At 31.8% G+C, this 27,280-nt stretch overlaps 2 long non-coding RNA genes across 4 annotated transcripts in view; one reads left to right on the top strand and one right to left on the bottom strand.

Annotated features, from left to right (window-relative positions):
• LOC118200439 (uncharacterized) overlaps positions 1-20,988 on the bottom strand; it is a 55,148-nt gene extending 34,160 nt beyond the window's left edge. Inside the window, exons 1-3 of one of the 2 annotated variants that reach the window (XR_004760088.2) lie at positions 20,902-20,988; positions 9,234-9,341; positions 1,912-1,941 (exon numbers count right to left, since the gene is read on the bottom strand). This is a non-coding gene — a long non-coding RNA (uncharacterized LOC118200439). Of the gene's footprint in view, positions 1-1,911; positions 1,942-9,233; positions 9,342-15,844; positions 16,011-20,901 lie in introns of those variants that run through there. The other variant, XR_004760089.2, reaches the window with a different exon arrangement.
• LOC118191269 (uncharacterized) overlaps positions 1-27,280 on the top strand; it is a 435,608-nt gene that overhangs the window by 100,670 nt on the left and 307,658 nt on the right. The window lies entirely within an intron of this gene.

The following is a 27,280-nucleotide window of genomic DNA, read 5'->3' as shown; positions in this document are numbered from 1 at the left end:
GCAACTGTGTGGTTTTATTTTGTTTCTTAATATGCTTATTTACATTTTTTAAGTATAAAATTACTTTCTTAAATTTGTAGATCAGATTTGATTTTTATTAAAAAATTTTCAAAATACTCTAAAAAGATTATCCATGCGAATTAGGAAATTTTTTATAAGAATCTTTATATTATAACAAATAAGAAGAAATATCTTGTAATGTAAAACGGGAATATAATTTGACCTCTCATACTGAGAAGATATACTTTTTCGCTTTATTCTTTTTAAATTAATATTTGTGCTTGTTTCAAAATATGAAACTGAACAAAAATGGCTGTAAACATGAGAGAAAATGATGACTTCGGTTTCTTCAGCCATTACAGTTTTACATCTTAATTATTCATAAATATTTCGTTAAAAACTATGCTTTCTACTTATAGCATGAGATGCAATTACAAATATCCTACCAGGTCACTTAATTTTAGAGCTTATCAGGATATATCTGAGAATCTAGTTCCTTAGGAATGAGGATGGGTCTTATAGTAAGCAAGTTATTTTCTTAAATGTTAATTTTTAATATTCTTCAAGGAGATTCATGTATAATTTCAAATATAAGTTCTAAGCAGTTTAAGTTTGGCATAAGATTACTGATACAAATAAGAAACTTCATTTCACTGCGTCTTTGGCTCCCTGCTTAGTTAGGTAGTTGCTGATACAAAACTAATTTAAGTGATTTATTGCTTTTAAATTGAGCAATTTTGTAGTCAGGCTTATCGGAAAACAGTTATGGTATCAGATAGGGGGAAGAAAGTTTTGTTTTCAGTGGCTGTTAGCAAAGATAACACTAATAAAGTTTTCTCACTAAGGTCTTACTTGAATGCCATGGAAGCAACACGTTTTACTAATCCTCGATAATCATTATATTCACAGTTCAGCAACAGAACTTCAGACAGTCAAAGTAGCAAAAACTTGTGACATTGTGAATATTTTTATGTAAGGACTATATACATTTCAATTATTTGAAATTTTGTATGATATTTAACAGTAAAATTTATTACGTTGTAGACATTTTAAGAAGAATTTTTAGACTCTGAGAAAGCTAAAAATATTGTTTTATCTACTGTATTGCATGTACCATATCCAAAATGTATTATGTGGTACATGTATGCCACGCTTATGATCTTTTTCTTCGAACACATCTCATTATTTCTTGATTAAGCACCTGCTCAGATAACTTACTTGAAACCTATTCTTTAATATATGGAACATCCCTTACGCGCACCTTATAATTAGTCCAAAAGCCTCAGACAACCTCCTTATGTTACCGTCAAAAACATAATCCACATACTAGTAGATACTAATTAAAGAATCGCTGAGGTGGGCCTTGATAAAGTTTCTGGGGGCGATTCAACGATTCGTCATGGAATAGGAGAGGTAGAAGCCGACGAGTGTACTTATGAAAAAAATAATTTATCAGACACGTTTGTTTGTGTGCGGAATCCTAAGCATTTTTCTTAACTCAAACAAAGTAACTTTCCTTACATTGAAACGTGATTAGTATATAAAATATGTTTTTTTTACGTATATTGCAAATGATTTGGTGTCTTTTCATTCATTTTATAATTGAAGCATGTTTTGTTTTTACGTTCAGTGCCATTTTTATTAATTGCATCAATTAATAAATATATTGGTAAATTGGTAAACGTTCTGGGTAAATAATATACATCATTATTGAAATTGATGAGTTCTGTTACGAGGTATTTAAACGCCTATGATTTATTGTAATGTATATTAGTGCTCTGAAAATTAATTACTGATGACTTTTTTTAACTTCTGATCGTAAAAGATTATTATTAAAAATACATAAGGAATGAATTTTAATAGTATCGTTTAAAAGAGAGAGAATACAATTCAATAAGATTAGGTACTTACCGTAAGCAAATTCTCAGGTTATGAGAAAATCTGTGAATAAAAGGTTTGAGAAATATTAATTTGACGAAAGCAGAAAATATACATTTTCATATTTTAATGAATACAGTTTAAATGAGAACAGGAAAATATTTGTTTTAAACAAGATTTAATTTCCTTTTCTAAAGCTTAGGGATTTCACTTTCTAACCAGCTTCTTTTTTGAAGAAGTCCTTAAATATATATTACCGTACTTGAGAATTATAGCAAATTTCTAATTATGTATTTTGAATAAAAGGAAAAAAATACACCTTCTAGAATTATTTCTTGCTAATTACGCGTGTTTCGAATTGAATGCAAGTAAATGGACAATACATAATTATCTTCAGAGTGATAAAATTATACATTTTCTATTGCAATTCATATAGGTTTTCAAAATTTATTCTATGAAGTTTCTTCAAGCTGTGATTTATTCAAATTTTTTACGATAATTTTCGCAGCTTTTAATTTATATACTAGCATATAAATTAAAGATATTTTCATCGTAAATACAGTATTATAAGGTTTCTTTATAACTGAGGGCGACTGCAGTTTGTTGAAACACATCGAGGGTATGGTATTTTAGTCTGTCTGCCACAAGTGCGCTAAGCTTTATATTTTAAAATGAAATATGTATATATAAAGTCATTTTAACTTTTTAAGAAGCTACACATTTTATCTTCAATGGATTTTGGAACTCCTAAACTGTTGTATTTTTACTTTCTATATTTTTTCAATATTAATATGTACTGTAACCACTTTAAGAACACTTTTCAATGAGTTGTCATACTCTGGTAAATATAAAGCTCTGTAAATATGAAAAAGGGGAAAATACCAAGCTTGTGGTTCTTGGACGTAAATGAATGAGTACGTACTAATGTACCAATACTTAGAAAAAGTAGAGAGAGTTGTTAAAATGTTACAAGATTTCGAATCTCTAACAACTGACAAATGCCCTTTATCTACTTTTGAAAAATAGAAAAAAATAGCATTGATGATATACGCACAGAAGAGTGGATAACAGGGATAGAACTTCAGGATTGCTTGAGAAATTTTGTGCCCATGATATCACTACTGTTGCTGAAGCGAATTATTCCGTCCGATTACTTCCAGCCTGATAATTTACATCCATTCACTTCTGCCAGACGATGTTAGTACAGTTTAATATAAACTGTGTCCATTAAATCAATTAATGCTTAGTTTGTGCTTCAGACCAAATAGTACATACTATTAAATCTGTCAAATGAGTCGGTGCATATTATGCGAGCCAAAAAGCACATGATTGTAATAAGAATCCTTAGTAATTTTGCCTTAATTACAACACCTGATCAAATGCGGTTTATTTAACATATTTGGGAATTCTGACCCGTTCTTGAGAAAGGAAAGCTGTAAGTTTTTCAGCTAATAAAAAGTCTTTTTATAGCACATTTCTGAAGCTCAAAACTTATTAATACTATAAATCATATTTCTAAAAAAATGCTGTGACTAATCATTATTTGGAAATTTGAAATTTAACACAGCTTAGGAGAACACAAATGAATGCAACTGGTGCTATATTTAAACTTCAGTACACTCGATACCTTGACCAACCTTGCTTAGCTTAATCATGGTTACAGTGGGTATCCAGAAATTAAACTGGACTACAAAGAATTTTCCTGATCCAAAAATAAAATTCTATGATTTCTTGCATCCATACGTATATCATCATTCATATTTCATTGCAATTTTTTATGGGAAAATGTGTAAAGTATCAATATTATTTAGAAAAAATAAAGTGTTATGTAATACAAATCTTTTTCAGAGAAAAATGAAAAATTTTGAGAAACAAAGCCCTAATATCATCAGGGGTGGAAACAGAGCTGCTCTCGCAAGCGAGTGGTGCAGCTCTTATACAAATAATATATATATATATATATATATATATATATATATATATATATAATATGATAAACTAAAATTTCTCAATATAAAGAAAGTAATTAATTAATTTTATTTCTTTATATAAAGTTATTAATAAATGTAAACTGATCAGTGTCTAAATTATTTTATTTGAATTTTTGTTAGTTAGGAAACTTAATTATATTACTACAAAGCACAACAAATATAAATATTGTACTGCTTCTATCAAACAATTTTGTAAAGAAAATTATTAATAGTTAGATTTGCTTGTGGATGCTTTACAAATAATGGATGGATGCTTTACAGATTATAAGGTATTTCTCCCACTTTCCTAGTGTGCCTTCGTTGTGTAACGGTAGCAAGCTGGACCAGTATTCCAGAGGTCCGTGGTTCGATTCCCGGCGAAGGCGGGTTGCATATTTTTCATCTTTTCTGCTTCCAATTAACCTAATGACTCTACAAGATAAGGTCTACTGAATTTATGAATTTGAGGTAGAATTTCAGTGATCTGTGAGCGACAAAGAAAACACGAGGTATTTAATCTCATCAGAGGCATTTAATATCATGCATAATTTCATATAAGCTAAAAATAAGTTAGAAGTTGGTCCGATGTCCGAACTGATGAGGAATTTATGGCAATTGGAAGCTTTTGGAGTTTCTAATAAATCTAATAACATAACAGCTTAGATAACAATGCTAACTTTTTAAAAGTTTTAGATTACATAAAATTTGAGGATGACAGATATATTTGCCGTGGAATGAGCATACAGGGGAATTACGGGATAATTTTAAGGTAGCAGAAAAAGGATTTTAGAATCAGTGTGGTGCGGATTTAAGAAAGATCCGAAGTTTCATTACAAAGCTGTGATCGATCAACATTTACAGGGATATATCGCGGAAGAATAGGAGTATTCAAAAACTGAAAACGAGTACTCTTTGCCAAGTTATGATACAATTAGAGAAAACAAAGGCATCACAAAACTTCGCGTTGTCTTCGACGCATCATCACACGCTGAAGGCAAAATATCATTGAATGATTGTTAGATAAATTGATAAAATAAAATGTTTCTATTTGAAATCAGTTTCACTACTTTTAAAAGGATGTAAATATGGACTTAAGGCTTTTGGAAAGTCTAGTTGAGGTTTTCAAGCTTTCCTGAATTCCAACATGCGGCTGTTACTGACATGTGACGGCTGTTACTGACATTTTGTCATCACTGCCCAATACCTTAATACTGAACTTCATTTTAAATTTTAGAATCTTATCACATCAAACGTAACCATTAGGAAAAAAATAGCGTTTTTGGTTTTATTTGACAGTGTAAATCATAGAAACTTGCATTCTTTTTCATTGAGAAAGATGTGGTACTCTCCCATTGCACAAAATAGCAGAAATTGGCTATCACCTACCTTGAGCCTGCATTTCTAGTTTTTAATCACATAAATTAGACAGATAGCATTAAGCAATTCTGATAAGGAAAGGTAAAAAAATATATTTTTTAATAATAAAAATATATTATTAAAAATATATTATTTTTATACAACTATCTAACTTCAAATATTAGGTTCTGAATATTGTAGATTATGAAAATCTCAGGCAATTGTAATGAGCAATATGCTCTGGTGGGTGTACCAATTAAATGGCATTCCCTTCCAAATGATTGAAGAAATTTGTAGTAATTTTGGTGGGGGGGGATTTCGAGATTTTGATTAAGATTTTTCCTAGGTGAATTATTGCTTCAAATAACCGGTAGGAGAAGTAACTATATTTTAGATTCATATTAGTTTATTTACACCTTTAATTCCACATTATTATTTATATTTATCTGTTGATAAATAAAACAGTTCAGAAACATATATACCTAATGTTCTATCAAAGAAAATCACGCATGCCATTATTCCCATGCAGCAAATTTTAATATATTTATTTTTCATGTAAATAAAATCGAAGTTAAATTCAAAGCCAAAGCATTCTGAAAGTTTTTCTTTTGTCAAAAAAAGAATCTAGATTCTGAATAATAGGAAAAAGTAAAGAAAGAATAATAGGAAGAGTTTTATTTGAATATCTCTCAATAAAATATAATGTTATCTGTCCTAAAATGAAACTATCGCATTATTTACAGACAACAATGCAAACTGATGATCGCAATTTCACAGCTAAGTAATTTGCATCTAAATGTTATGAAAACCATTTTCCTGATGATTGCTTGCAGCGAAATTTGTTGGATTATCTTTTCCCTCTATTCATTAATGTAATATTAAGCAATCTTCATATATTTGTTGATCTCTAGAGATAGGCTGAATGCATGTTGCAAATTAACTTATAGATAAATGCCATTTAAAACTGAAAACAATGCTTTTGATTTGATTACAATGATAGATTCTAAATCTCCTTTTAATTAAAAATTTTTACCATACATTCTGTGATTAAAAGTGAAAAAAAATTGAAATAACTTCACTAAATATTTACTTCGTTCCTGACGATTTTGTCATCACAATTAATTTGCAGTCTCACTTTTTAATTTTTTAGATTATGAAACCAAACTTTTACTGTCTCACATTTCAGCTAATTCATGTAATAAACAGTTCAGTTGACAAACTTTCTACTTGCAATCCTAGTACAAAAATGAAACCAACAAGAAAGTTTTATATCACAGATCTTTTAAATGCATATACATATTAATGTACCTTTTTTCTCAAACAACTCAAGGCAGAAATAGTTTCCTCTTTTTCACACATCACTGTCAAAGAAACTACTCATTTGAACACCGCACAGCCTGTGGCTGATTTTTAGCAGAAACGTGATCAGAATATGCAATACAATTTTTAAAGGAAAAAAAAAAAACTATCTCTGCGCTTTAGTCTTTTTTTCAAACTCTGAAGGTTGCAAAGTTAATTATAGAACGAAAGTAACTGCTGTAAAATGTATATCAAAAATATTTTTAAAAAATTAACTTTTAGGTTTTGCTTAATCACTTGCTAAAGAAACTAAATAATTCAATCTACAGAAAACCACGATCAACATAGTGGTTAATTTATTCAGCTTAGTTAAACAGTGTAAATGAATAAATGAGGTGCAACAAAGTTTAGAGCTGAGAAAATTATAGATAGATAATGATCATTAATTTTCTGAAAATGTGTCAAGCCTTTCGTGTTGAATTTATCATACTTCGACTGCTGAATCACGATTCATTTTTCTGAACATGAAAAATGAACTTTTGTTTTAATTCTTTTTAACAAGTTAATGTATGAAGGATAATTTTAGAACTAATGTTCTGCGAAAAATATCCCTAAATTTCCTAGAAATACTTAATTCTTTGCAGTATTTTCAAAATATTCGTTCCGATTCTAAATAAGATATTTCTTAGAATTTCTGTGTCCCACAGTCCTTTACAAGTAATAAAATTCATGATTTCAGCAACATTTTTTGCATGCATTTTTCCACTTCTGAAATTAATAAAAATAAGTTAGTTTACAATATTTGCAACATTTTTGCTGATTAATATTAATATTAAAACAAAGTACTCAAGCTGCAACAGACTACTTGAAGAATGTCTGTTTAAATAAAAAAAATATATGACTGTATACTTAACTATATATATTGAATATACTACATTTATTAAATCAGTTAGTGCTCAAATGGCACTTTAAATCAAATAGGATATATTAAATTCTTCAAATAAATAAGTGCATATTATCTCAGCCAAAAAGCACACGACTGTAAAGAGAATGCTGAGTATTTTTGCTTTAATTAGCACTGCTGATTAACGCCGTTTATATAATATTTTTGGGAGCTATGTCTCTTTTTTGAGATAGGAAATCAGAATATCAGCATATTCAGATTTTTTAGTATATGAGTTTAATAATAAAATAAAATTCTGGAAAAATTAACATACTTGCTTTGGGTTTATTTGCTGTTTAAACTGTTTGCTGGATGCAAAAGCACAGTAAACAAAAGAAAGCTGCTGTACGATAATCAAAAGCGTTTATGAAAATTAAATAAATCTGATATCAGTATGCACATTATTTCAAGACTATAGTTGTAGTAATTGCAATATAATGAATAATTTGATAATTTTATACCATAACCTATCTTAACATAAATGCACACCATTTGCCCAAAATGTTCTCGAGTCTGGATTAATGAAAACTCGAGAAATCCTAGGATGATAGTGTTAATGTTTCAGGTGTTCTAATCTTCCTCAACTTGAGTAAACGCACAGAACTTTCATATAACCATACAAAATTGTCAAATAAATCCTTATTTGGGATGTTATTCAACTTGTGTGTCACTGCTACTTGAATGCTAGTTACCGTCTTGATAGATTTGACCTGTCATGTAAAGTTTGACTTTCGGAAATGAAAAAATAATCACTAGGCAAAACATCTGGTGAATATGGAGGGTGGTTAAGAACTGGCACACATTTGTCCGTTAGAATCTGCACCATAACTCCAGTCGTGTGAGAGGGAGCATTGTCGTACAGCATTTTTTTTTTTTTTTTTTTTTTTTTTTTTAAATTCCTTCTCCTTCCATCGTTCCTGACAAACTCGTTGAATCCTCCTGCACAACCGATGCCTGACGTCCGGGAATTGCATTCCCAGTTTTATCTCAGTTATGATTAATGGCAGACAGAAAATCTGTAGAAGAGATTAATAAGTTTTACTTTCATTATTTTTAATTTCGATTTAAATTATTGCAATATTTTCAGTCAAAATTCCAAATATTAAGAAAGAATAACAAAAATATCAAAGGAATTCCTCCCGTTCTGCATCGGAACGCATAAAACGAATTTAAAAGAAAAATTTCACGGAATCTTTTTGGGAGTATTTGGTAAATATCATACCTTGTAGCTTTGTCAATATTTTAAATTTTCATACAGCAATGAATATCCATTTATTCAGAAATAAAGCATTAAATTATTCTCGAATTTAAATGCTCATCAGAACTCACTAGGTATTAAGTAGCGCAATCTCCATCGATAAGTCATCTTTTTTCCGATGGAAAAGTGTTACGACACAATATGCGTGCATTAATTTTTGTTACTGCACAATGCCTTCCCAAGGCTCCTTATAAGGCCCTGGTGATTCAAAAAGGAAATTTAGACACCTGCCGCGCTGTTCTGTTGTGTCTTTCCTTCTTGTTTAAGTGCGAGTCTTCCGAAGAGTAAAACTCCCATTAGCCTTTGCAACACATGTTACCTTACTCAGGCTTTCAAATTTAAAGCATTACTGTCTGAGAATGAGGGAAAAAAATTGACACATTAAAACTTGGGCGAAACGGTAAACTTTTAAAGTCTAGTAAATTTTTCGGGTTACTATATATACATGTAAATGTTAGCATCTTAAGTAATTTTAATCGACCGTTGTATAGACGAAAACCGAATATTTTGGAGATGATGGAAAACATACTTGATAGAAACTGGGTTACCAGAAATTAATTCCAGCTGCTGTTTGAAAGGGGCACCATCTTTGGCCAGTTCTCGTCCCGATATTAATGTTCTGACAGCTCTTTAATACCTAAAAGGAAAATTTCTTATTCTTTTTTAACAAATAAATACATTTTAAGTTTACTTTCATATATTCAGTATTTAAACTAAATATTTTACAATCATTAAAAGGTACTCTCTTTAACTATTAATGGAATATTTTATGCTTCTGGTATACTTAACCTTAAACAGCTGGTAACATATGAACTTTTATTCAAACGTCTTTAGATACTTGAGCAAACTTTCTATACTTTTAAAAATCTGAGGAACTTTAAGAATTCAATACCCATTGAGTTCCTGTGAATATAATTTCAAACTGTACATACCAATTTGAAAGGGAATGCTCAGGTTTTTCAGTTTGATGTTTAACTGAATCCCATCATAAATTTATAACTGCTTTGCATATCGCCGTTAGAAAATAGTTTAAATAAAATGCAATTACCTGATACTTGCAATCAGGGAGAGTGAAAGAGGATTCCTGATTTTGCACTTGATGTATAGTACCGGCTTTCTCTTACTATTTGAGTCTGATTTGAAATGCAGCTACACTGCTCTTCTGAGTAATTGGAACTTTCCTTAAGGTCAACACTAGTCGTTAATAATTCGCTCACCCCTTCTCACAGTCTCTCCTGGATAGTAGACCTCAGGCAATTCTGGGGAGAGTGGGAGGAGTTTGAGTGGGGATCTTCAAAAGTCTTCACTCTTCCGTGAAGTAATACGTGCTTGTGTGATACCCTCATTTTTACTTTCGTTGAGTATGAAAAGAAGTTTCCCTCCTTATGAATCGAATGCAAAGATTTTCAACGACTGGACTTTGGCGTAAATACGCATTCTGATGAGGCCGGAATCTAAGTAAATACTTACACAAGTAGATTTGTATGGTACGCAAAGTAATTGAAGTAAATTAAAATAATAAGCATGTACTACAAATTACTTTTGCGCTTGTATACTAGTTCAACTATACATTATTGAATCAAACACAATACCCTAAAAACATTAAAGAAAATCTACGTTTGTTATAACAACATGTCCTTATTAAGTTGACTGAATGGGAAGGTCTTAAATTAATTAAGTCTAAAACTTGTCTGTTGAATTTCCGAAAGACAGAATTTTTCCTTTTGAATAGAGTAGTTAAATCTTCAAAAATCATCGCAATTCAAAAATGAAAGTATATTAAAAATTAGTTTAATTGCTTCATTTCTTCCTAGATCTGGGGAATCTGATACTTGATTGGTTAAAAGAACACAAATACTTTCTGTCTTAATGAGGCACCTTCATTGCAATAATTGCTGAGGAAAACTTCTTCGCATTTTTTCAGAATGTGAATAATTTCTTCACTGCTAAAATAAACTCCTCTATTCCAATATTGTTTATGGTGGTGGAAAAATGTAAAGTGGATAGCTTTTCAGAAAAGTCTGGCTTGACACTAAAAAATGAATTTATACTTAATTCATGCATCCTAAAATGCGTATATATTTGCATCAAAATTATAAAAATTAAATATATAATATTAAAAAATCTTTACATTCGTTTAGTTACAGAAACTTGTTTTTATACTCTTTTGACGTATCTGAAAGCTTAAATGAAATTTCTTACGGAAGTAAAAGGCCAGTGCATCAGAGAGACAGAAATAATGTATTAATCTAAATAGTCAAGCCACACTATAGTATTTCATACCTTTCGCAACAGCCAACTCTCATTAGTCTTTACAACACATGTTACCTTGCTCGGGCTTTCCGATTTAAAGCCTTACTGTCTGAGGATGAGAAAAAAATTGACACATTAAAACTTGGGAGAAACGGAACGGTAGAGTGGATGAAAACTCGACTTTCGGGCACTGAGACAAGCAGACAGAGAAGCTATTAAACGTGATAACTTGATTGATATTCCTCTCGTTCTCTTCTCTTTTGTGTCACCATACTAAGGTCAAACAACTCAAAACACAACATCTTTACCATCAACATTAAGCCTTCCACTGTCTTTCCAAATTTGGACAGGAAATGTGTATCAGATGTGTTATTTCTAGTTAGTTAGAATGGATCTTTATCACATTATTCTTAATTTGGTATTATTTCAAGATTCATGAGTTATTTGATGCTATCTGTTTGTTTGGAAGTCTAGGAACGGTCACATAAATTTTTTCCATGCGCATAAATCGTAACTTCTTTTTCATGACTTTAACATGAAGTTGTCTGCCATTTTGGCTTATGATAGGCTTCACAGCAAACGTGCTAGCGTTTTGTATTGAAACAGGTAGATGTGAGATGGCTTTCATGAAATATCAATGCTTGCAAATGAAACTAATAAAGTTTATTGAAAATAAATTAGTTAACCAAAAATATATTAAAGGGGATTCTTAATAATAGTAATAACCTTATATAGCATTTATCTTTTTATTTAAATGTCAGAATTAGATTCTGTGAAAAGCCCATTGTTAAGGCCGAATGAATAAATTCTAACTTTTAAACGTTTCTCTTATTATGCTAGAAAAAAATACTTAATACATTTTAAGTTTTTGAGGCATTCTTGCTAATATAAACAGTAAGCGTATATGTGATTTAATCAAGAGTTTTTTTCTGTCATCATAATGACAACTGTAATTATAACTTTCTAGAATTCATTATATTTGCAATGTTAAGCAATATTTTTAGAAAATTAGCTTAGTTTTCTGGGATCTAATGCCATAGTAATTTCAAACTAGTAAATGCATTGTTCAAATCCTTGCAGCAAATAAATAACTAAATAAAAATTCTCAAAATCATTTAAAATCGTTTGATAAAACATATTACTTGACAGCCTTCCTGGGGATTTTTCTTTTGTGCCTAAGAAATGATTTCAGCTGTTAATTATAAAGCTCTGTCGAGATGGATAGATGAAACTCCCTTTAAGATTTTCGCCAGCGGAAGCATGTATTATTAACACTTTAAAAACGAAACCTCGCATGACCAAAATTAATATATCTCTGGCTAAAATTCTAAACAATTGTAATGTTAAGCAATATATATAAGTGAAAAAATATGTCAGTCTAAAATAGATAATTTCTATGAAAGAGCTGTTGCATATTATAGTAAACAAATCGGCATTTTGTGGATTATCACATGAAGGACATGTTAACGTATTTCAGTCTGCCTAACAAAATCATCAAACATTTTATTAAGAAGCAATAATAGTCTTAATAAAATGTTTGATTTATATAACATCGTGTTGTAAACACACTTATAAAACATTGTGTTGAAGATGGAATTTTCATTATTTGTTGAGCAGACAGAAAAGGACAAAATTCGGTTTCAGTTGTCAGCGACGAACCCAAATGTCTTTACTTTTTAAAATTCGTCAGGGGAACTACTGTAGCTTGTTCAATCATTGCTGTACTTCTTTTATTATTTGCTGTCAGCAAACATGTCATTAAACAGAGTGCTGAATACGTCTGCGGAATTAATTCTACTCGATTGGTATAGAGGGAACGTTTTACTGGAAAATGATTACAATCTCCAGACACTTTTCATTGAAAACAGGACCCCGCATCTGTTTTTCTCTCTTTCATCTTTTCTTCTTTTTGTTTTGATTAACCCACTGAACGTGGTTATCTCGTCAGTTATAAAGCCATTTCGAATGATATCTATTTCCTTTTTCAATGAAAACATTTCTTATTCCACCTAATAGTTGTTTTTGTTCAACTCTTTCTCTCACGGAAAAAGACATTAAATTCAATAATTATGTAAATTTAGACTATTATAACTTGCATAATCCCAAAGAAACGATATATATGTCAGATGATAATTTATGAGAATTTTGCCATCTGTTTGGATATGTCATGAATTTGTCCGGATATATCTATTTAGCAAGTGTTAAATATTTATAATTTGTCAGAAGGTAAATTATATATATTAATTTCTATAAATTTAGATTATTGTCAAAGCTGATTTTTATCTAAGTTTCTATCAGAAATGGAATTTTATCGAAAGCCTACTAATTTTTTTTTTTCATCTTATTTCAAAATCTCCCATTTCTTTAAAGGTTAGATTAGGGAAGGCTATTTGAATATGAAAAAAAGCACAAGGGCTATCTGGCACAAGGGCTTCTTCGTGCGGAACTTTCTAAGAAAAACTAGCTCCTGTTAACATAACGCATGTCAAAATCCACGAAAGCCAATTTTGTTTCCAGCCCGTTCTCCTAGGATCGAACCCAGGTTTACAACTAGCGGTTAAACTCGACCACGGGTGACATACCGTTTTTTCAATGATTTTAAGAGCTTTAAAGTTATTTAGCAGTTTTACTCATTTAAATTACCTTCATTTTCAAATTAATAGTCCTTTCTAATCTTAACAATAGACATGTTTAGCAAATTGTTAAATTTTTATTCTCTTAATGCACATATGCTCAGTACAAATTATACTTTTTATTTTTCTCTTTGCCCATTTCTGCAATCTTAGGAGAAGCCTCAAATTTCTAACAAGATGTTTAACTTAAATGGCAACACTCTTGAGTAATATTTCAATTCCTTTTCTTCATTAAATCTATTAGAAGAAGCGCTGCACTTTTCAGTTCTAACTGTTCATATGCATTAAATACTCATAAATTTAGTTTAACTAAAATCAACAACAGAAGTTGCAAAAGATAAATATAAGTAACCTTTAACTCCTAATAAAAATTGAAAAGCTAAAAAAACTTCATTTGATAATCCACAAACTTCTGATTTGTTGATTATAATATGAATATAATCTAATAATATAATCTATGCATTGATTGATTATAATATGAATATTGCCCAAGATCCTTTTTTTTTTTTCATCTCTCACTTTTTTAACAACGGCAAATGGCTTCTTCAAGACAGGGGTCGACTTTCCTAAAAATATAAAATAATTATCCAAATAATTAACCGAAGCCTCATAATCGGCTTAGTGCTTATTAAGCTTAAGATCTTATCCTTCTCAAGATTCTAAGTTTCTATTAGTTTTGTTTCAGTTAAGCATTTAATGATTTAATATACGCTTATCGCGATTGTTCTTTATAATATTCTACAAAATTAAAAGTAACTGAAATTAATAACCGATATCTTACATCTCAATAGTTCTTGCGCTGTTTTATTCTACTGCTAAACTACTGGCGCTTCTATTCAGTTCTTTACCCATCTTTAGATTAATTCCATGAAATAAAAGGTAATTCTCATTTTCATGAAAGGCTGATCAGTGTGAAAAGATAAATTACGAATCTGCATTTTAGCTGCAAATGCAATCTCCTGTTGTTATCAACGACCTTCGTTTAGGATTTGAACCGTCATTTTAAGTTCTTAAAGTTGGAAGTTGGCTTTCTAGGATTTTTAATATACAATAATAAATATACAGATTGTTAAAACCATGTTTAATGATATATTTCTTATTAGTATCCAAACTTAATATTCCAATAATTAATATTAAGAACCACAGTTTTTCAAGCAAACGAATATATCATTTCTACAGTTACACGAACTAAGTAAAAACAAACAGTTATTCGAATTGAAACACTTTCATAATTGTACAATAAGTGACAAAAATCATCGCGATTTTCTTAGACTTCAATAATTATTAAATTTAGACTATTATAACTTCCATAATCCCAAAGAAACGATATACATGTCAGATGATAATTTATGAGAATTTTATCATCTGTTTGGATATGTCATGAATTCGTCGGGATATATCTATTTAGCAATTGTTAAATATTTATAATTCAGTAGAAAACAGAAAAATCTGTCCGAACATTCCCACAAAAATGATTTTACATTATAATTATTTAACAGTGCTTCTTTAAAATCTATCAAGAAATAGATATAAAATGTACAGGCAAAGTTACTCCAAACTTAAACAAATGTACTCCAAACTTAGATCTATTTTTAACAAGTCCCAGAATGATGCAAATTATAATTATATGCATTGATTTAAGTCAGTTGAACAAAACTCAGTTTTAAGGCAAAAAATAACATAAATAACTTCTATATATTTAAAGCATCTATGGTATATTTTAAGAAATTCTATGCAAAAGTTAGTAAATATTAAGCAATCCGTAATAAAAGAAATTTAACAAATGTTAATGCATCATTTTGACTAATGGAATAATAGCCTAAACACAGAGTGATGTTAATGGTTATAATAAGTTTAAAAATTTATGATGTTTAAAACCCATGTTATTTATTTATTTATTTTGAAAAAATCGGAAATAATCACGTTCCTCGCCCTTGACAACTCGGACTGCTCGGAAGCAAATTATTTAAGAAAACAACCTTTCATTTATGAAACTTATATTAATTTCGTCTAAGAAAGAATTTTCATATTATTTCTAAGTCTGAACTCTTAACCAGGAAGTACAAAAATTCAATATTTTTTCTAAAATAAATGAATTTTAATAAGTTAAAATTATGTAAACAAAAAGTCAAATTTTCTAATTATTTGTATAAGTCACAGTACAATACTAATCTTACAAATAGCATAAGCATCAGCAATAGTCATATTAAAAAAATAATAAAATTATTGAAATCTGTTTAGGAAAAGGTGTTACTGTCATTCCTGAAACGCATCCATGTCTCCTTTCATTAATCACAGTCCAAAGACTTACAGGAAAATGCAAAAGCTCTAATTGTTGCCAATTTTTGTTTTATTATTCGGTGCAGATAAGCAATGTTCCTCTGAACAAAACACCAAATGCTTTCTCCGACATTCAAAACCGATGGTTTCTCTTCACGTTGTCTTAGGTCGAGAATAAATCTGAGTCGTGGCGCCATCTATCGGACACATGTCAAACCTTTCGTCGGTGGACCTGAGTAATTCTGCAAATCAAGAATTGGGGGGAGAAGGGGAATATTTTTCAATTTAATTAGAAATTAATATTTTTAACAAAAGATTAAATATATTTATCGCTTTAATAATGACAATATTTTGTAATTTAATAAGAAATTAACCTTTTTAACAAAAAAAAAAATATATTTGTCTCTTTATTAATGAGCATTAAATTTTATTTATTTGTTCCAGTTTGTGCAACTCTAATATTTTATACGTTTGAATTTTTGTTTCATTCTTTCCCAGCTAAATTAATTTTCATTTACGGTTTTTTTCCCCAAGAATAATTCAGTTTAAATTAATATTTGAATAAAAACAATTTTGACATTTTCCGTGTAAACGTATGCAAATGCTGATTAAGTAAGCTGGAACTGTAATACTTTTCTCACATTTTAAGAAAATGATAGCCTTTTTAAAATACGCCTTAATTAAATAATTATAATTATTAATTAAATAATTAGGGGTGAGAAAGCGTAAAGCTTCGGGGGGGGGGAAGGAAAGGAAAGAAAAAGAAAATAACCAAAAATCAAACGTAAAATACTGCAACATTGTAACAAACGTTTGTTAATCATTTGCGAAAAATTGCTTCAGAGGTGGGGATTTTCACTCTTATATTCATCTTTTAACATAATTTTTTTTACTGAAATACAGTTGATTCTGAGAGAATATGACGACAATAAAAAAAAAACAAAAATATAATTATAAAACAGCTCTTGAGTAAAGCTTTCTACATATACACATTTTCTTAAAAATAGTTTTGAAAAGTTTAAAGGAAAATTTCTTAATCATCTGCTCAAATTTCCACAAAATTAATGATGGCGCTGTACTGGGAAGCTATTAACTTTAGTTAAAGGAAGTTCAAAGATCTTTTCTAACTTTAATTAAACGAGATTGTTTTAAAAATAACAGATTTTTTTTTTAATTTCATCATTTAACGCTTTGTTATTAGAAATAAATATTCGTTGGTCCATTTGTATAATGACCTATATTTCGTAGGGCTGGAATTTGCTATTCAAGCCCTACAAATGCAACAATGCCAACCTTCAACAAAATTTAACTTTTTTCTGATAAGCATCTGACTGACCTGTTCTGAAGTTACCTGAGAGTCTAATTAGGATGTTATTAGTTCAGGTGTATTGTTGATTTTACATTAGTTTAAAGAACTTACATCCGAGGAATTCATTTATCGAGAATGGATCAGAAGACCGTATTAAGAGCATAATTATTTTGTACTGGTAGTTATTCTATCAAATGTACATTCTTATTACGCAGGAGTACATGGGTTTAGGCTTGTAGATTAAATGAACAAAGTAAAAGTATCTTCAGAACTGCCAACTTTATAAAAACTAACAGGCTAACAACTGCTCTTTTCCGTTAGTTTACGTATAACATCCCGATATAACTGTTTAATTTGTTTAACACAAATCAACTTTATTCTGTTTAGAACATGGAACATTTCTTAAATTTTATTTATAAAGAGCAGAGTTATGTCTGTTTCATTCCATTTATTCATGTTAGCATGACACGTTATATTTTAACTAAGAATTAACGTTGGAATTACACTCGCGGTAGAAGCCTCATTCACATCTTATTGGTTTCCAAGACATTAGCTCAGATTATTTATTTGTATAAACTTATGCAGGTCCAATAATTCAAATAAAGGTAGAACTCAGTTTCATATTCTACACAACGTAATTAAGGTATTATAATGCTGAAAATTTTGACATCTTCAAGGGCATTTTTTTATTGAGAGTGCTCAGTTTATTAAATGATAGCATCATTGTACAGATACAAATGATTTAATATTACATCAGACTCCTGAAATGCAAGTTTACGTCATTTATTTATTTATTTGCATTTAGTGATTTTAGTCCATAAATCTTAAATAAATTAAGCAAGAATTATAGTCATTAAACTCAATTAAAGCTGTAGGAAGTTTTATATATAGCTGTTACGTATTATAGCCGTATACAAAGCTCCATCTTTTAGCTCACTTGTGGTCGAACTGGCCGAACAGTAAGATATCTGGACACTGGTAGTTCGACCTAGTTCTAGCGAATGTGCTTCATGGTGGGTTTATGAGAGTTTTCAATGTTTTATCCAAGAATAACGTGTATATGAGTCGACTGCCCTTAAAAAATGGGCCACAAAAGCATCTCTTCTTTTATGCAGATAACTATCGTGGGTTTTACCGTAATCCGAATAAACTAACATACCCTATATAAATTGTCTTTCTTAGAGAACAAGATCGTCCTCTTATATTCATTTAAAGACATAATAATGTTAATGAGACTTTTATAAACTGAAATTGAGGACAAGGGCTGTTTCATAAAATTATAGACTGAGGCTTTTATCTATATCCCACTGTGAAGAATAATAATAAGTTTGCTAAATCATGGGCCCCTTTTACTTGCGGGGCTCCCAGACAGTGCCTATAGTGCTCATAGATTAAGACGGCACTGTTGAGAACAATGTGATGATGTTTTGTTTCAGGCTGCTGGTTGCAGATCTTGTCATCGTCGACATAAATCGTCTAAGTAAATTGTGCGTATATAGTATATACATATATTTTTTTTTTACAGAAAACACGAATATGTAAGATTTTACGTAGAAAGTGCACCCGAAATTTGTTCACAGGGGCTTAGTTTAAATAGAGGTGACCTTTTAAGATCCTGCGAAGATCGCCGTTAGCCAAAGTGAGGTCAATGCCAAGAATAAGCTGAATGTTTTATTCATCAACTTATGATTATAGCGTTCGGTCTCGGCATACCAATTAATCACGAATAGACAGAAGAAGAAATATCCTGCTCAAGGAAGGAAGGGGGGGATAGTAATACTATGAACAGGGAAAAAGGGAGGGAAATTATCTGTCTGTTCTTGATTCGTAACGCGGACTGTGGGGAGGTGGAGGAGGCATTCTCTGAGTGGATTTTGACAAAAGCAGCTGAATATGACAGTCGTATCACCTGTCTGAACAGCAGGAGGCACCCTGTTCTGTTTTGTTTTGTTTTTTTTTTTTGTGCGGTTTTTCGTCTTACTCCTCCTTTCTGCAGGATAATCGTTTAGTTGTTTTGGCGGTTGCTGAGTCATTGTTCGATGTTTTGATTGAGTAAAATAAACGGTCTTATCTTTCTCTAGAATTAACTATGATACTTGAAATCGATTTTGAAAGAATGTCTAACTCGGTTAATAATTTTCCTAGAACGAATGAAATTCAAAGATTTAGAACATGAACTTTAATGGTAGTTGATATTTTACTCAAATTAATGACTGTTTGATATTATACGGCTTTTTCAAAAAACACTAAATTTCTTACTAGCATTCCTCTGGCTGATGTAGCGCTGTTTCGTGATCTGATCTTTCAAACAACGCATAGATATTTCTAAAACGCATAAAGTTTTTAATTTAAATTTATTGTTATATGTCAAATTAAAATTTTTACCATGGAAAAACTTTAGCTCATAATTCTGAAAAGAGTTCTTAGTTTTACTAAAAAGAAACTTCTCATATGGTTTGTGGCAACTCCATAAAATTTTTCTAAAATATAACGCAAAACTCGCATTGCATAATGTAGTAATCTATGTTACATTAGCAGATGTTCTTTGGCTTAAATGGTTGATTTTGAAATACAACCCCAATTGCCGTTATTTAAAATACACGCAAACAAATAAAGCAGACCCTGAACTTTTAACACAGTACTAAATTTATATATGGTACCTTACTTAAACTAAATTAAATGGTAAAGCACAGCCGTGCCTAGGTCACCTGAGGTAAAGCGGTATAAGTGCGCCTTTATATGCATTCAAATTAACTACAGTGAATCCTTTGTGGCGAACACGTATCTTAGATGAGCCCCTGCTAAAGTGAGCAGGATTTCTGAGAACGCCTTTCCAAAATAATCATTTCTGGATATGGTCACAATCATCTAGAACAGTGGGTGATCATCTTAGATTGATTCTAGGGTATATTAATGTATTTTATATTACACAAAGATATCTATTTTAAGTCATCGCCGTTAAAATAATTTTTAATCACAGCTTAATATATTCATAAATATTATTTATAATTAAAAAGAAGCACTAAAATACCTTTTTTGATAAACAGTATTGAAATAGAACAAATAGTAATACAATTAAAATAAAATACTGCACTAATTTTTTTCTAGCACTTTTTTCTTGCTCTTAACAAAGCAAAATCAGCAATAAATTTATCAAAGTCTACTTGAATGTTTAATTCCCATTGCACAGAATAACAGTGCTTAAAAAGTTTTCTTGGGCCAAATAAAGATTTTTCGTAATTTCATATTATTAAAAATTTGCTGTATCTTCTTTCTCCACTAGCAACAATTACAGACAACATTAGAAAAATTCTTAATTCAACTTCTTTGTGTTCTGATATGGTTGAAATAAATCCGTGAATTTTCTTTGAGATACATAGATTTGTAACTGTTTTGATGTCCAAAATTATTTGAATCACGTGTTTTTAAATTAGATATTACTGATTAAATTTCTGTATCATTTATAATATCTCGATATTAAAAGACCGAGTTATATCCCGCTTTACTTAATTTACCTAAATCCAAAGATATTGCTTTTGACAAATTAAAAATTGGAGATCAGAAAATATCTCGCTTATATTTTATATTTCCATTTTACTTGCGATATCAAAGATATATCATTTCTTTCATTTCTTCTATAAAAAATATTATTCTGGAAAAATTTTATAAAAAATATTATTCTTTTATTTATTGATACTTGAAAATCTAATGTATTTATTTACCTTTCTTTTTTATTTCTCTCCAAATTCTTATTTTCTCTCAACTGCTATAAAGAAAGAGATAGTTCCTTTCTTACATACTACCTGAAAGAGAAAAGTGCAGCATCATGAAATAGTGAGAAGAATGTGATGAGAATTCAGACAGACAAAGAATGCGTGTTTGATTAAGTGATTGTAATTTTAAAAAGCTAACGTAAATACAGAGAACTAATGTAGAGAGTTATCATCAGGAAAGTAGGACCACGTCTTGGGGCGAAACAAGAAGCAACCGTTCGAGGGCCAAATGAAGTCGACGTGCGGATAGTGTTCTGATGTATAAATAGTCATACGTTTTCAACCATATCCCCAGTTCATCCTCCGACTGAATCAGGCACAGATTAAGCAAGCGAATGCCAATTACACTGAAGTGACAAAAGTCATGGGATAGCAATATGCAAATATACAGATGGCAGTAGTATCACATAGAAAATGTATAAATGCGAAGTGCTTTGGCAGGGCTTTCATTTGTGTTCAAGTTATGCATGTGAAGAGGCTTTGACGTGATTATGGCCGCACGACGAGAATTAACAGACTTTGAACGCGGAATGGTAGTTGGAGCTAGACGCATGGGTCATTTCATTTCGGATATCGTTAGGGAATTCAACATTCCGAGATCCACAGTGTCAAGAATGTGACGAGAGTATCTAATTTCAGGCATAACATCCCACCAAGGACAGCGCAATGGCCGACCACCTGCACTTAACGATCGAGACCAGCGACGTCTGCGTAGAGTTGTCAATGTTCCCAGACAAGCAACACTGCGTCAAATAACCGCAGAAATCAATGTGGGACGTACGTGGGACGGGTCCGATAGGACAGTGCGGCGAAATTTGTCTTCCTTGGGCTATGCCAGCAGAAGACCGACTCGAGTGCCTTTACTGACAGCACGACATCGCCTACAGCGACTCTCGTGGGCTCGTGAGCATATCGGTTGGTTCCTAAACGAATAGAAAACCGTGCCTTGGTCATATGAGTTACGATTTCAGTTGGTAAGAGCTGATGGTAGGGTTCGAGTGTGGCGCAGACCCCACGAAGACATGGACCCAAGTTGTCAACAAGGCACTGTTCAAGCTGGTGGTGGTTCCATAATGGCCCGGGCTGTTTTTACATGGCATGGACTCGGTCCTCTGGTGCAACTGAACCAATCATTGACTGGCAGTGGATACCTTCAGCTACTTGGAGATCACTTACGGCCATTCATGGACTTCACGTACTCAAACAACGATGGGATTTTTATGGATGACAATGCGCTATGTCACCGGGCCACAATTGTTCGCGATTGGTTAGAAGAACATTCTGGAAAATTCCAGCGAATGATCTGGCCACCTAGATCGCCCGACATGAATCCCATCGAACATTTATGGGACATCATCGAGAGGTCAGTTCGTGCCCAAAACCCTGCACCGTCAACACTTTCACAATTATGGACGTCTATAGAGGCAGCATGGCTCAATATTCCTGCAGGGGACTTCCAACGTGATGATAGAACAGTGCCTGGCAATGGCAACACTGGAAAGTAAAGCAAAACTGACGAAAACAAGTAAATGACAATGTGCAAACAATTGCACAGAGAAAAGAGACCTATGCCCAAAAGCCTCTAAACAGATGCGACAGCGATCAAATTTCCCGAGCAGTGTCAAGACGAAGAAAGACAGAAGAGGAACACCTAGTACTGGTGTATCCAATAAACAAGAATAAGACTTTACAAAAAGTCAAATAAAAACTTGTGCGGAACAAAAATCCCACAAAATTGAAAGTGAATATGATCAACATGGGTGGCGTTTTTATCGAAGTAGCAAGAAATGATGATAGTGCCTTCCTGCAGCAAGCAATCCAGACAAACGAGGCACTGGAGTAAGAAATGAATGTGAAAAGCCCTACAGAGTTGGATCCCAATATCATGCTGTATTATGTGAATGAAGACATTACCAAAGAAAATTCAGCTCAAATCATTCGCAAGCAGAACTGTGAATAAGAAAATGTCTCTAATAGGGTTAAGTTCTCGATGAAAGGACGATATGGAAAAAATTGGGTTATAGCTGTGGACCCAAATATCATCACTTTCATGACGAAAAGTCATAAAGTTAACTTGCAAGGGACTCGGAACATTGTGCGTAAATTCATTATAGCAACTCAGTGTTTTAATTGCTTTGGATGTTGACACACCAAAGCAGTTGTAAAGAAGAGCAAAAATGCTCGAAGTGGGAAGAAGGTTCTATAACCATAACAACAAAGAGAGCATTCTTTCATAATAAATTTTTAATTACATTTTTTTTAACATTTATTTTCCTTTCCTATGATTTAGCTTACAATGCAGTCTTTTGAGTTTCTGGTCTCATCATGAAGCCTAACAGTGTCAGTAAAACTGTTTACTTTTTATTTTTTACAGTGCTGTTTACTTTTTTACAGTACTAGTTCAATTAAATCATTTGAATAAACAGAACAAGTGATCATTGAAATCCTAAATCATTTTAGATAACTTTTGCCCTCTTAATTTCATAATTATTTTGAAGTCTCTATTCGGACTTTATCATTTCGAACTGAGAGCGCTCATATAATCTCAAAAAGCGTTAAAGAACACCCAGTTTAATTTAGACTTAAAAAAGATATATTTCATTGAAATTCCAGTCTTAGTTTAGATAAAATTTCTCATAAGCTTGAAACATTTTGTCCTCAAGGAAATAACAATAATGGTTTAAATATTTTATTCATCTGAAAATATAATATAAAGTGCAATTGCTGTTAATTCTTTTAGTGTTATGTTTGTAACTGAAACAGATGCACTCAAACATTCTACTCATAACTGTAAAAATAATAAAATCCAGATCAGAAGCTTAAAAATTCTGTCTTATAACTATTTTCTGCTTCATTTCAAAATAAATCTTGCCTTTGAATAGTAAAATGAAGGAAATGAATGTTTATTTTCTTCTAAAACTTTTCTTTCCTTAGAAAGTTAATTAACAATCATTAATACTTATGGAGCCGCTCAGATGGTATAGTGTAGTGACGGTGATTGCCGCACCGCTTGGCCCGGTTTCGAAATCCGAAGAAGACATGGATGTTTGTAAATGCGTAGAGTCTATGCGGCATGGAGGCACTCAAAGTGTATGGAGAGACTGAAGTCCTCTCGAGTAGTTTAGTGGTAGGGTAAGACAGGTGGGAGAACCTCGGACCAGTCCTCCGGGTGCTGTCCTTCAAAACTGAGGCGGGATAGCACTGATTAGATCAAATACATGAAAATAGACACAACAGCAATATCTTTGGTAATCGCTCATGCAATATCGCTCATGAACGTATATATACCAGTTTTTCTAACGTTTTAAACACAAGTTTTTAAAAAATTTGGAATGGTTGATTTTTTTCTGTGTTTTGATGAATTTAGCAACATGGTTAAAACAAAATATCTGAAGTGTCTCGCATTTATTGCGTCACACAGTTAAAAAAATGAAAGCTATTAAATTTTCAAACATCACTAGGATGCCATTAAATTTTATAAGTACCACTAGAACAACTTAGAATTTTTCTCTTCGACAACAGATCAGACCCAGAACTTTCCACTTAAGGTTCTGTTGAGTGCTTTTCTAATTAAGGTATGGAATACTTTAATTTTTTTTTTTTTTTTTTTTTTTTTTTTTTTTTTTTTTTAAATTTTTCGTTCCTCTTTAGATTACTGGATATTTCTTTCCCGTATTCTAGTTTGAGATAATTTTTTTTTTCTAGACCCTTGTATAAAATAACAGAAATGGTCACACATTCCAGCCATAGATTTTACTTTTTTAATAAAATGCCTTTTGCCATCCCGAATGGTATATGGTAGCTAACAAAGACTTGCTACCACGTTGTTGGTCTCGGTTTCGAAGTCTTAGCTAGGCATTGAAGATTGTGATAGCTAAGTCTTCACTGAGAGAGGACGCTTAAATTACTTCTTAAATTCTCTACTAATTATTTCTTTAATTGCCTGTGAGAATAAAATCCTCATTCCACAAGGAAAAAAGATCTTCGCAGATTACTAATAATTCCCTCGCGTTCTGCGACAAAAATCCATTGATGGAATTCCTGTTAGACCTGTGAGAAGAATTCTCCTGCGGATGGATCAGTGAGATGGACCTTCCAACCCTCTTCCTCTTCCACTAATTTATCATGAGGCCTTAAGAGTCGCCCTCATACCGCAAAGACGCTATCCGCTTTCAAACATCCATGCTTTCACCGGAAATAGAACCCGTGACCAAGACTACGGCAGTCAGTTTCCCTGTCAACATGTTAGTGACAGGGAACATCAACATCTTTGTGATATCTAAAACAAACTGAAGTTTAAGGTAGCTAGTTTTCCCATGTATTTCTACAAATTAATGATCCATTCCTAATGCCCTGTTAAGAATATGCAACGATTGGAGATTGAGCACAGAATTCTCAGCTTATCGGAACACAGAACGTATTACTAACTCAATCATAAAATGTCTGATTTTAATTTCCAATTTATTTTTTATCTTAGCGGATGGCAATCTTGCCGTCTATGTAAAAGAAAATTTTAGTTAGTCTTTTATTTTCTTTAACCCCCCCCCTAAAAAAAAATAAGCTTGCATTAGTTTTCCTTCTAAAACACGAATTAGAAGAGGTTTTTAAAATTTCGGCTGCTCATAATTTCCATGGAAGTTTTTCAAAACGACGCCAACTTCAATAGCCGAAGGTTAAACTGTTAAATAAATATTAGGATCCCACGGGGAGGAGAAAAAAAAAAAAAAAAAAAAGAAGAAGAGAGTTTAAAAGTGTATTTAAGAAATAAAGTTCTTTCTCAGGGTGAGGAAAATGTCAGTTTAGTTAGCAAAATATTAACAATAAAAAGCAGAAGTTTGCGTTGCTATTTCTAGAAAACTTGCTAGAAGTTAGCAGAAGACCTTACTTTCTCCCTCTTTTCTGCATGCCTTCGATGTGTAATGGTTAGCACACTCGGCGCGTATTCCAGAGGTCCAGTTCGAGTCCCGGCGAGGGCATTGCTTATTATTCACGTCTTTCGCATAAAAAAAAAAAAAAAAAAAAAAAAACCTAATAGACTCTACAGTGACACCCAAACTAAAAGGTGATGGATGATGATTCTTCACCACAAGGCTTTGGTAATTGGGTCCCCTATTCCGCAGTCGCCTTTCAAAAGGGGGGGGGAGTATATAAGGTATTTTTTCATTCCTTTCTGCATTCCTTCGTTGCGTAACAGTAACACACTCGACGTGTATACGAGAGCTCCAGGGCTCGAGTCCCGGCGTGGGTATTGCCCATTTTTTTTTTTTTTTTTTTTTTGTTTTTTTTGTTTCTTCACATAAATAAAGGGAACCCAATGACTCTATAGTGGGTCCCGAACAGGAAGGTTGTAGATTCGTCACCACCAGTATTTAGCAACTGGGCCCCCTAATATCCAGTCGTCCTTTAAAAGGGGGAGTATATAAGGTATTCTCTCCCCCCCTTTCGGCATGCCTTCGTGTTGTAACGGTCAGTACACTCTGCACGTATTCGAGAGGTCCAGGTTCGAGTCCCTGCGAGGGCATTGCTCATTTTTCCTGTCTTCAGCTTCAAAATGACCTAATGTCTCTACAACCTTATAATATGTAACTGAGCATTAATGATAGAAATTTTCAGAACTTGAGCCTTTCTTTTTAATGTAATAAGGGAATTAACGATTTCTGAGGTATGGCCTCCCACTATGCTTGGGAATTAGGGGGGGGGAATTTTAACATAGAAGAAAATTGTGAAACAGTCTTAAACTGCATTAAAAGTTCAAAAGCATAAATATATTCAGAAATCCAAAGTCTGGTCTAAAACGAAATCAAATAATAATTCAAGCGTATATAAAATAATATGCAACATCGCCTAATCGGCCGATGTAGAATAGTAAAAATATTATCATGAAATATATTATTAACAATTAAGTACAATTAAAGTGGAAACGTATTTAATACAGCGTTTCTCGAACTTTTTTCAAGTGTGGACCATTTTTATAAATTAGATTGTTCTGCGGATTACTGCAAGAGCAATTTCTTTAAACATAAGTCACTATAAGTATACTTGTATTTTAAAAATATAATTAGCGAAAATTAATTATATCTTATGTCATTCGTTTTTAATAATTAAGGCTCTTAGAGTTGGATTATCTTTATTTTATCAACTAAAAATTAAATAAAAGTTAGTAGTGACATTCATAAGATGGAAGATCCTCTCGATTCTTCCATAGCTGTTTCTATGTTTGGGTTTAAGCTGGCGAGGAGTACTACATAGTGCTTTAAATCCCTCTTTTGTCATTATTCTAGATTAGGGATTCCGTATGTAGGATTAACTAGTAATAAATTTTGTAAAA

Source organism: Stegodyphus dumicola, chromosome X1 (genome assembly GCF_044657685.1).
Source record: "Stegodyphus dumicola isolate Sdum_Otavi_A_Nest chromosome X1, ASM4465768v1".
NCBI classification, from domain to species: Eukaryota; Metazoa; Arthropoda; class Arachnida; order Araneae; family Eresidae; genus Stegodyphus; species Stegodyphus dumicola.
Note: the sequence above shows the minus strand (reverse complement) of the source record. Positions and strands in the feature narration are given on the sequence as shown.